Genomic DNA, 11042 nt, shown 5'->3' with positions numbered 1-11042 from the left:
ACTAACAAGCTGGCTATAGCTTTTTGGAAGGCTGTAGATACCTTTTGCTGCTAAACTAACAACATTACAGCTGGCCTAGCCATCAATACTATCAGAGATCCCAGAAGGATAATAAATTATACCTGAGTACAGACCAAGCAGCTTCTGAATCTATTAAAAATGACAGGGACCAGAGTCCATATACAGTTAATCATACCCAGGTCTGTCTCCATAGCATTGGAGGCAGAAGTATCCAGAACAGCAGTCTTATAGTTTTAGCCAAGCCCATAAGGTGATTTTTTTTTTTCCTGTGGAAGAGGGACATGGAAAAGACTGACCTTATTCTGTCTAGGCAAAAATGGTGCAATCAGTTTTCCCATGTCCTGCTATTTGTCCACAGTGTGGACCAGGTCCTGGCAGCAGGTGTTGCACTGGAGCATCTCACCCAGTGGTTAGCGTCATCATAATCCAGGTGGAGACATCATGGTGTCCCATAATCTTTGGAGCCATTGGGTCACTGCTAGGATCTCCGAGTCTCTGTCTAATATAATAAGCTTTGTAATCATTATCTCAAATGCCATATTCTGCAGATCTCTGAAGTATGAGGGCTGCCTAGGTATGTATGATTAGACAAACTTTGTTTCTCATTACTTATTCTAAGTTTGACTTTGAAATAATATATAGGGAACTAAATAAGGCTTATTCCTATAATTAATTATATCTATACTTTAAGGATGATTGACTACCTTGAATTTCTTTACAGTCTATTATAAGTTAGCAGCTTTCATAAGATTAAACCTTTACATTCTGTCAGGGTTAGCCTTAAAAAAATAATGATTTTGAATTGAAGCTAATAAAGAGTCATTTTGAGGGTAAAAATAGAATGAGTTTGTATCCAGCTGTTAATGCTGTCTCCTGGGAAGGCAAGGAAAAGGTCCCAGGGTGCAATGGGAACAGGAGGGAGCCTAGGAGCTAGCATTACTCTTGACAAGTACTAAGGCACCACAGCCTTCGTTAGGGAGGAGCCACAGTTCCCTTTTGCCAGAGATTAGGAGGGTAGCATCCTTTTTAGGGAGTAAGAACTTTCTCCAAGCAACCTGAGGGAATGGGAGCTTTACCCAATGCCTGACCTTGAGAAAAGGACTTTGTAGATTTATCTCTGTTAAGTATGAGCCTTAGAAAACAATTTTTCAATTGAAGTTCCTCTTAGTATCAATACAAAAATTTATGACTCAGTTTATCCAAATACCTTAAACCCAACAAAGACAAGGAGGCTAAAGATACGCTTTTAAGCCTGAATAGACCTTGAGCAAGAAATACATCTTGAAACCATTAGTTAACATTTTAAATGCTATGACTTTTTAATATAGTTTTCCATGTTATAGTGATCTCCCCTTTAAAAATTTTTCCCATGTTATTTTACAATGGCAGTTTTGCCTATGCTGTGAATCTCAATTCAAACATCTGACATGCAGGTGATCCTAGGCTACTCCTATACAATTCTCAAAGGATTGAGACCCATAGGCTTGGATGCTGTTCCAAGCCCTCTGTCTAACTGCCTAGTTCTTTGTCTTCTGCATTACAAGAAATGAACATCCAGTTTCTGGTTAGCATTTTGTGCTTGTGGATCTGACCCTAATTTTCAGCCTTTTATTAAGTCCAAACATTAATAATACAAAACATTTTATAAGCACAAATGTCCCATAGTTTTAACTGTTCTTTAAAAAATCAGAATCTCTTAAATGTCTTCCTGCAATATCAAAAATAAAGTACCTCTTTCACTCCATCTTTGACGGCACTTACACAGCCTGTCTTTTAGATCTCAGCCTGCTCTATTTCACTGTAGCTGGTACTTCGGGTGACAAACACCTGGCCCTGGCATTTCTAAAACTGTTAGGTCCATTCTTGCAACTGCACATTCTTTAGGACTCTAGTCCTGCCATACATTTGTAAACCTCAGCTGTTTGCTATGTTCCCTTTACGTCTTTATAACCATTATCACCTGGATGACTCTTAAATTAACAAAGTCTTAAAATATTGAGGTGCAGCTTTAATACTTTAAGTTATATATATAACACCTTGTTTTTAGAATGGGAGATGAACCATAATGCAAAAATCTATCACAGTCCAAGCTACCTTAGGGATCTGTTGTTGCCTCCTGTTTAGGCCCACTCCACATGGTCCCCTTTAATCAAGATGGCGGTGAAATCATGCCCTAGGGAGGCAGAAGCAGGCAGATCTCTGTGCGAGGAGGTCAGCCTGACCTACAGAGCAAGTTCCAGAACAGCCAGGGCTATATAGAGAAACCGTGTCTCGAAAAACAAAACAAAACAAATAAACAAACAAAAAACAAAAGCAAACAAAAAAGAAAACCCTAGTGTGGTCTCTGAGTTTCAGCATTGGTCCTCCCTGCTTTGTTCTGTCTCTGTCTCTCTGTCTCTCTGTCTCTCTCTCTCTTTTCTGTGTGTGTGGTTTCTACACATGCGTTTGGAGGTCTATGTTTAGCATCTTCTTCAATCACTCTCCACCTTGAACTCTCTCACCGACCCCCAAACTCACCCATCCTGCGAGGACTGGGCAGCAGGCTCCAGGGCTCCTCTAGCCTCTGCCTCCCCAGCTCTAGGACACAAGAGCACACAACCTCACCCAGCTTTTTCCTCCGGTGCTGGAGACCTAAACTCGGTTCCTCGGACCATTTAGTCATCTCCCCAACCCCCCAGCACCCCTGTTTTGAACAACCGGAAAGAACCAGCTTTATTCTTCCGTCACCCTCTTGCCTTCTGGCGAAGAAAGGGTGGCGCGGCCCCCAGTTGCAGAGCGTCTTTTCTTCCAGCTGCAGTCAGCCTTTTCTTTGTTTTGGCTTTTCAGCTCGGGGACTGAGATTTTTCTGCTCGCAATTTTTTTCTTTATAATTATCTCGTTTTTGATTGTGATGAGCATTTGGGGTCTCAATGATATTTTTTTCACCACTTTCAATAAACTTTGGATATTTCTCTTCAAACTTTTTTTTTTCTCTTCGCCCCTGGGCCTCAAGCAAGCGTGTATGCCCAACTGATTGGTGTCACCTGGCTGATGATGGGAGCTCGCTCATCTACTGTCCCATTGTCTCTCTTTCCACCTGCTGACCTTCCTTTTTTTCTCGCCATCTCCACTATGAAAGCTCATTTAATGATCATTCATTTGACATGTTGTTGTTTCCTAGCTTTAGAGCTGGTGTTTAAGTGTTGAGTTTTTAAATTCTCTAAAATTGTGACCAAACACACCCGTTGGAACTTACCGCCCAAACCTGTTGCTGGGTACACTGCACAGCATTGAGTACATTCACAGGACTCTGCTACCTCCCACCATCTGCCCACGGATTCTTTTTCATCTTGCCAGCCTGAATCTGTGCCCAGTTTTAAGTGTTTGGAAAGCTTAACTCCCATCTCCCGGGAGGACCATTCTTCCTCCATTGCTGTAAAGCCGACCACCATGACAAGGCAGGATGGGAACAGTGTCTGCCCTCCTGAGATTGGTTACTCCTCCTGGAGCACCGTTCTCAAGCTTTCTAAAAGGGGACCACAGCTTCCTTCTTTTAGGGGGAAAAACCATATGGACAGCGCAAACTGCTGTCAATAGGTTACTGCATTTTTTAAAAAACGAGGACTTGAAGTTGAGCAGAGAGGGGAGAAGAAGGGTGTGGGAGAAGTAGGGAATAAATACGATCAAAATACATTGTAGAATTAATCTTGAAGAATTACTGAAAGTGTTTACTTTAAAAAGCAGGCTACGGAAGAAGATATAAAGCTAATTGTGTTCTAGTTCTACCTTGGTTGTAGGTTTTGTTGTCTTTGTTTCGTGGGGGATAAGTGCATAGAAACATATTTGATAGTGAAAGTATGAAACCCAGCGTGAAGCTCCACAGCTTCGGATCCAAACGGCTGCTCTAACTAAACAAGTTCACAGAGCTGTGTGGTCTTTGGCTCTGGTTCATTCATTGCATGATTTTTTTTTTTAAATGTGCAATGTTGCTTTTGTAATAAACTTTAAAATGCTATTTTAAATTAATTTAATTAAGTAGTATGCATGTGTCAAATACAATTGTGTGGGTATGCTTACCTGTGTGTGTGTGGTGTGTGTGTGTGTGTGTGTGTAGGACAGAGATCAGCATTAGGTGTCTTCCTCAGTTGGTCTCCATTTTAGTTTTTGAGTTAGGTTCTTTCCCTGAACCAGAGCTCATCTCTTTGGTTATGCTGGCCTCACAGAAGCCCTAAGAGCCAGCTCAGCTTCCCCAGGGTTAGAGGCGTTCACTGCCAGTGTGGGTGCTCCAGATACTAATTCATGTTTTGACTCTCACACAGAGCAAGCTCTTTATCTGCCGAGCCAGCTCCCAGCACCCTGCGTTTCCTTTTGAAAGCGTGCTGCCCACGCGTACTCCATTTTATTTTATTAAAAAAAATTGAAATTAGAGGCCAGAGAGAGATTGCAATTGTTAAGAATATTCGGTGTCCTTGCAGAGGATCCTAAGTTCAGTTCCAAGCATCCACTTCAGGCAGCCACCGCCCTCCGTAACTCCAGCTCCAGGGGGATCACACACCTTCATCTGGCCTCTCTGGTCATTGGCACTAACACACACACCCACGAGTGTGCGTGCACACACACACACTCCAGCAGGCCGAGGGAGGCATATAAAAAAATAAATCTAAAAAGCATTTTTAATTGTTCCTCCATTGACAGACAGTTGAATGCCGCTCACTTTGGCTCCCGCCATGGGCTCTGTGTGACTCTGACTTAAAAATCCCTGTTTCAAATATTTATTCCTAATATATAGAAACACGGCCAGTTTTACACGGTAGCCCTTTAATTCTATACCTCACTAGAATTATTTAGCATTCTAGGGCCTTTTGTGGTGGGCAGCGGTTGTTGGAGACAAGCACGTGACTGTCAATAAGCGCGTGACTGTCAATAAGCACGGGCTTTTTCCTTCCTGCCACTTCTTTTCTATTTCTTTCTCATGCTCTATTGCACTTCCCGGGGCCTTCAATCTTCTCTCTCTCCGATATGTTGCATCTGTCTTTAAATCCACTGACCCTTTCTTTTGTCATTTCTGCCATGAACATTCAATGAATATTTCACTCGAGGAGGCTGCCGTTGAGGTGAGAATCAAGCCAGAGAGTCGCACTTGCTGGGCAGACTCCACCGCATCTCCAGCTCGGCTGCTTCTGTATTCCGTTCTTCAGCTGTGCCGCGTCCATTTGGACTCGATAAGGTTTTTAATTTTCTAAAGTTGTGGGGAAATACACACACGGAGCTTACCACCCTAGCCCGCTGACGTACAAAGCCCTGTGACATTGAGGGCATTCGCATCACCCTGTTACAGCCACCATCTGTTCCCAGAGTTCACGCTTGCCTTGTAGCATGGAGTCGACTGTATCGTTTTGCACAGCCATGGTGGACAAACACCATGGCTTTGTCTCTGGTGTTGGAAGGGCTGGGGCCTTCACCACTAAGTGTGATGTCAGCTGCCGCTTTCATAGCGTCCCTCCGGCAGGCAGAAGGCTCCGTGGCAAGGCATCTACTTTTCACAGTTTACCGAGATATTTCCATCGTACTGGACATTGGATCTAGCATGTTCTTTTCCGTTGACCTGCTGAAATGACCAGAGGCTTTTCTTATTTAGTAGGCTAAGGTGGCAAATGGCATTGATTTGTTCTCTAAAGTTGAGCTGCTTCACTTTGCCAGAATCAACTGCACTGGCTGACAGCGGATTCCTTCTTGTATATTGCTTTGTCGTTTTGTTGGTGATTTTCCCAAATCAATTCATGAGTTATAAAGTGATTTTTTTTAAAAAAAAAATATTTACTATCCTGTGTGTGTTCATGGTGTGTGTGTGGGGGGGAGGCAGTGGATGTGGGGGCCCAAGGACAGCTCTGTGGGGTTGGTTTTCTCCCTTTGACCGGCACTCCAAGTCAGGTTGCCACGTTTGTGTAGCACATACCCTTACCTGCTAAGCCATCCTGCTGGCCCAGTCTTCCAGTTCTTTTCTTTGAATATCTTTAGCTTTGGTAGCAGAATAATTTAAACCTGGCTTTGTAAATTGAGTTGGAATCTGTACTACCTGCCTCTTGTTGGAAGAACATGTATGTCTTCCTGAATAGAACTTTCGTTTACGATTTGGCCTTCCAAACACTAAAACAAAAATTCTCGCTGGGCTGAGTTCACAGGCAGAGCCCACCAAATGCTCAGTGGCAGGTTTCCAGCAGCATTGGTTGTGGTTGCTGCCTTTTCGTCAATGTGCATTTTTAGCATCTTTGTTAAAATTCAAATGACTGTAGTTATGCGGCCTCAAAACGGGGGCCCTCTGTTCTGGCCCATTGAGTCTGCTTTTGGGTTGGTGCCCAGTTATTTCCAGTACTATGGCTCTGGAGTGTAACTTGAAATCAGGCATGCTGAGACCTCCCCCAGTACTCTTTTGTGCAGGATTGCTTTGGCCAACTGGGGTCTCTCGCGTTTCCAGATGAATTTTAAGATAGCTTTCTCTGCGTCTGTGCGGAACACCACTGGAATCTGATTGGATTGCATGAATCTGTAGACAGCGTTTGGTAAGACAGCCATTTCACAGTTATTCCTCCAGTCCACAAGCACAAATCTTTCCATCCTCTAGTGTGCTCCTGTCTTCTTCAGGGGTCTAAAGCTTCACTACAGGTGTCGTTCGCATCCTTAGTTAGGGTTTTGTTTTGCTTTATGGCTATTGTAAATGGAACTGTTTTCCTAGTTTATTTTTTTCAGTGTGCTTGTCATTACTATGTAGAAACTAGGGACATTGTGTGTTAATTTTGAATGTTGTCCTCTTGTAGAAGGTGGTTATCAGTTCTAAAGGTAGAAACTTTAGGGCCCCTTATGTATAGAATCATATCAACTTCAAACAGAAACATTTTGACTTCTTCCCTTCCTTTTTGTATCCCTTTATTTCCTACTCTTGCCCTCTTGGGTTAGCTAAGCCTTCTAGTACTAAATTGGATAAACCTAGAGAAAGTGGACACCCTTGTCTTGTTCCTGATTTTAGTGGAAATGCTCTGAGATTTCCCCCATTAATAGAATGGTGACTGCAAGTTTGCCATACCCATCCTTTCTAATGTTGAGATAGGCTTATTCTAATTCCAGATTCCTTGAGGACTTTTAATATGAAGGGATATTTGATTTTGTCAAAATTCTTTTCTGAGTCTACGGAGATGACCATGTGATTTCTGTCCTTGAGTCCATTTATGTAGTTAATGAAACGTATTGATTTACATATATTGACCCATCCTTGCATCTCTGTAACAAAGCCAAATTGATTGTGGTAAATGATCTTTTTTGGTGGCCTCTTGAATTCAGTTGACAAGTATTTTATTGAGAATTTTCTCATCTCCCATGTTCATTAGGGAGTCTACTCTATAATTTTCTTTTATTGTTGTTCCATTTAGTTTGCTTTTGGGAACAGGCTAGCACAGTTTCAGCCAGAGAGCAATGTCATGTCCCTTCCTCCTAGGGAGAAGCTTGAGGGAGATTTGGAGTCTGCTCCCCTTTAAAGGTCTGATAAAACCTACCAGTGGAACCATCTGCACCTCGACTTTTTTAGTCAGGAGATTTTTAATTACTGTTTCAATCTCACTGCTTGTTATCAATATGTTTAAGTGGTTTTTCTCCTTTAGGTTTAATTTTTGATAATACATGTATCTGGAAATTAATCCAGTTCTTTTACAGTTCCCAATTTAGTGGAATACGTATTTTTCAAGACAAGACCTACTGACGTTGTCCACGTCATCAGCATCTGTTGTGATGGCTCCCTTTTGGTTTCCTGCTTCATCAGTTATCATCTTCTCTTTCTTTTAGTTAGTTTGGCTAAGTGTTTGTTAATCTTGTTTATCTTTTCAAAAAAACAAACTTTGTTTCACTGTTTCTTTGTATTTTCTTTTAAATTTCTACTTCACTAATATCTTTCCTGATCAAACGATTTCTTTCTTTCTTGTGACGTGAGGTACGGTTTCTTCTTGGGAGGCTTTAAAGGTATGTCCTCAAGTATTTACTTGCAGTCTTTTTAATTTCTCTCTCTTTTTTCTTCTTTTAATGAAAAGATTTTAACTTCAAAATATTTTTCTATTTATGTGTGTGCATGCCAGTGTGGATGCGTGCCACTTGTGTCTGGGTATATAAAGAAACTGAAAGAGTGCATCAGATCCACTGGAGGTGAACTTAAAAGTGGTAGTGACCTGCCAGGTGTGGGTACTGGGAACTGAACTGGGCAAGAGCAGTAACTCACTCTTAACTTTGGGGCCATTTGTCCAGTCTTCTCTGGCTTCTTTTGTAGCATGAATTCTAATAGGTTAATAATAAAAGCCCAGAGTCAGATACAGGGGAAAATGCTGAGCGATCAGAGAGATGAAGAAGCCAAATAACAGCTACCTTATCTCTCAACTTGCCAACCTAAAATAGACCGAGTTCCTGTTTCTTCCTGCCTTATCACTTCTTCTCTCCACCCAGCCATATCATTTCCTGTCTGTCTGTACAGACATCTACAGTTAGCTAGTGGCTATCTCTTCCCTCTGATCTTCAGACAATTTTATTTGTACAAACAAGATATCACCATATTTTCCCTTTTTTTCTAAAATTAAAAAAAATACGAAGGCTATAACCAATATAAGAAAAGCTATATCTAATAAATACAGAAACTATATACAGGCAATGAATGCATCAACAATGTCTAGTCCATTAGCAATTGAAAAATTTAGAGAAAATACTCTCTATATATCCTATCTTGGTGAGTTCAAAAGATGTATCTAATCCACTTTCTATTCTAACTTGCATTACCCAAACTATCTTTTTTTTTGTCTCCCAACCTTATACACTTTACATTTCTTTAATGAATTTCTTTTCTGAATCTGGTAAAAAGGAAATCTATAATTATAAAATCTCCAAATCCATCAGAGACCTGAGAAGGAAATATTACCCAAGGAAGCAGGATGTGCAAGCAAGTAACTTGCAAAAAATGTGAGAAATTACAGAAACAGCTGACCACCTGGACAGTCACCCAAGGTTCCTCTGCAATGTTGGAGCATCCATCTTTGGCCTACAGCTCTGGCATCTCTGAAAGACTTTTCTGTGAAGCAGGATAGTCTGGAGCGATTTTCTGCCTTGTCTTGGCAAAGATAAGCAGTCCTTTCTCTTGTGTCCTGCTTGTCCATTTTGGACAACAGACTGTCAGCAGTCAAGGCAAGAGTACTTTCTTGCCCAGTGGCTAACCTTTGTCACAAAGAAAGCAAACTCCATGTGGAGTTTTTTTTTTTTGATGTTATCCTCTTTGAAGTAGATTGGTACTGCCAGGAGCAGACATGACTCATTGTTATTAAAAAAAAATGAGAAAGAGAGAAAAGAACCTATGTTATTAAAACATCTTAAACACCATATTCTGTAAACTCTGAAGTGATTGATGGCAAACTATCTATCTAAAATATATCTGTTTGACCTTGAAAACATACCTAATGTGACTACAAGTACAATTGTAAGAAGTGACTAATTACTAACCTGCATTTTCTTATGATTCTAAATAGTTGGTAATAATAACTTTCAAGGGCTAGAAATTTGCAATACATTGTTAAATGACCTGCATAGGTACCATACCTTGAACAAGATTAGAAATGCATGTACAGTATGTTCTAACAAAATTAATATCAACTTTGTATCAACATAAAAAACAGCATAAGCAAATGTAAAATATTTAAAACTAGTAGTTGCTTTTTTTGGTTTAAAAGTCTATTCAATAATCTACCATTTAATCCTACTTCTATATTCCCCTTTATTTCTTTTTAGGATGGATTCAATAATCTACCCTTATGTTCTATTATATCTCTTTCCCTCCCCTTTTTACTGATATAAAAACAAGCTCTACTTGTACAAACAAGATATCACCATATTATGTTGTTGTCTTGGATTTTTTATAATTAAAACATGCAAATATAAAACAGCATGAAGCCAGATTAGTCAGACCCAGAGTCTATACTGCTTAACAAACTTCACAGTCGGAAAACATCCATCCTGCTCAGAGAGCTACACTGTTAGAGCAGCCAGCCAGAAGCCACTGAGCTTCACACACACACACACACACACACACACACACACACACACACACAAGAACTCACGGCAGATTTTACACTAGAAAAATGATTAGCCTCAAATCCTCTCTCATGGCTTGGATGTCCTTCCTCATTGCCTCACATTTACCCCTTCCTCTTCTTCTCACTGCATGTTTTATTGTACCCACAAGCCTGTTTGTTTACATAGATACATCTATATGTACATATATGTCTATAGTACACACACACACACACACACACACATATAGTCAGTCACACAGTAGCTCTCTTTCTAACTTTTTGAGAAATCTCCCAACTGATTTTCATAATGTCTGTATTAAGTTGAACCCTCACCAGCAGTGAATACACATTTTGCTTCCCCCACATCCCCTCCAGTGTTTGTGATCAGCGTTGTTGCTGACAGCCATTCTGAATGGGGTGAGGTGGTTTCTCAGAGAGATCCTTGATGGCCAGGGATACTGGACACTTTTAAAGATAGTTGTTTCTTCTTCTTCTTCTTCTTCTTCTTCTTCTTCTTTTTTTCCTGAGAACACATTTTGTATTTTATTTACATTTCAAGAATAACTTGAATCTCACATCACATATCCTTATACTGATTTCCTTTTTGTTGACTTCCCTTAGAACTTCTAACCATGTTTTATGTAACGAAGACTATAAACAAATATTTATCATGTCTGTGACATGTGACAAATGGGAACAGCTTTTAACAGAGGTCCATCAATACCCCCAAATATCTTCTTATTAAAGCAATTCTGAAGCCATTTTGATGCTGTAGTCGTCAGCACCCACACCACTTCAATACATAACACAATTGGGTCTTACTCATTATCCCTGCTACTTGAAACAGCTCGCTGTGGTCTAAGGACAATGGACAAAGCCTGCCATCTCTGTTCTTCCTTTCTTGAGACTTTACTTTTCAGAAAGACAAAGCTTTCCACTGCCATCTGACAC

Source organism: Alexandromys fortis, unplaced genomic scaffold (assembly GCF_014885135.2).
Source record: "Alexandromys fortis isolate MF-2015 unplaced genomic scaffold, M_Fortis_MF-2015_v1.1 scaffold_81, whole genome shotgun sequence".
NCBI lineage: Eukaryota > Metazoa > Chordata > Mammalia > Rodentia > Cricetidae > Alexandromys > Alexandromys fortis.
Note: the sequence above shows the minus strand (reverse complement) of the source record.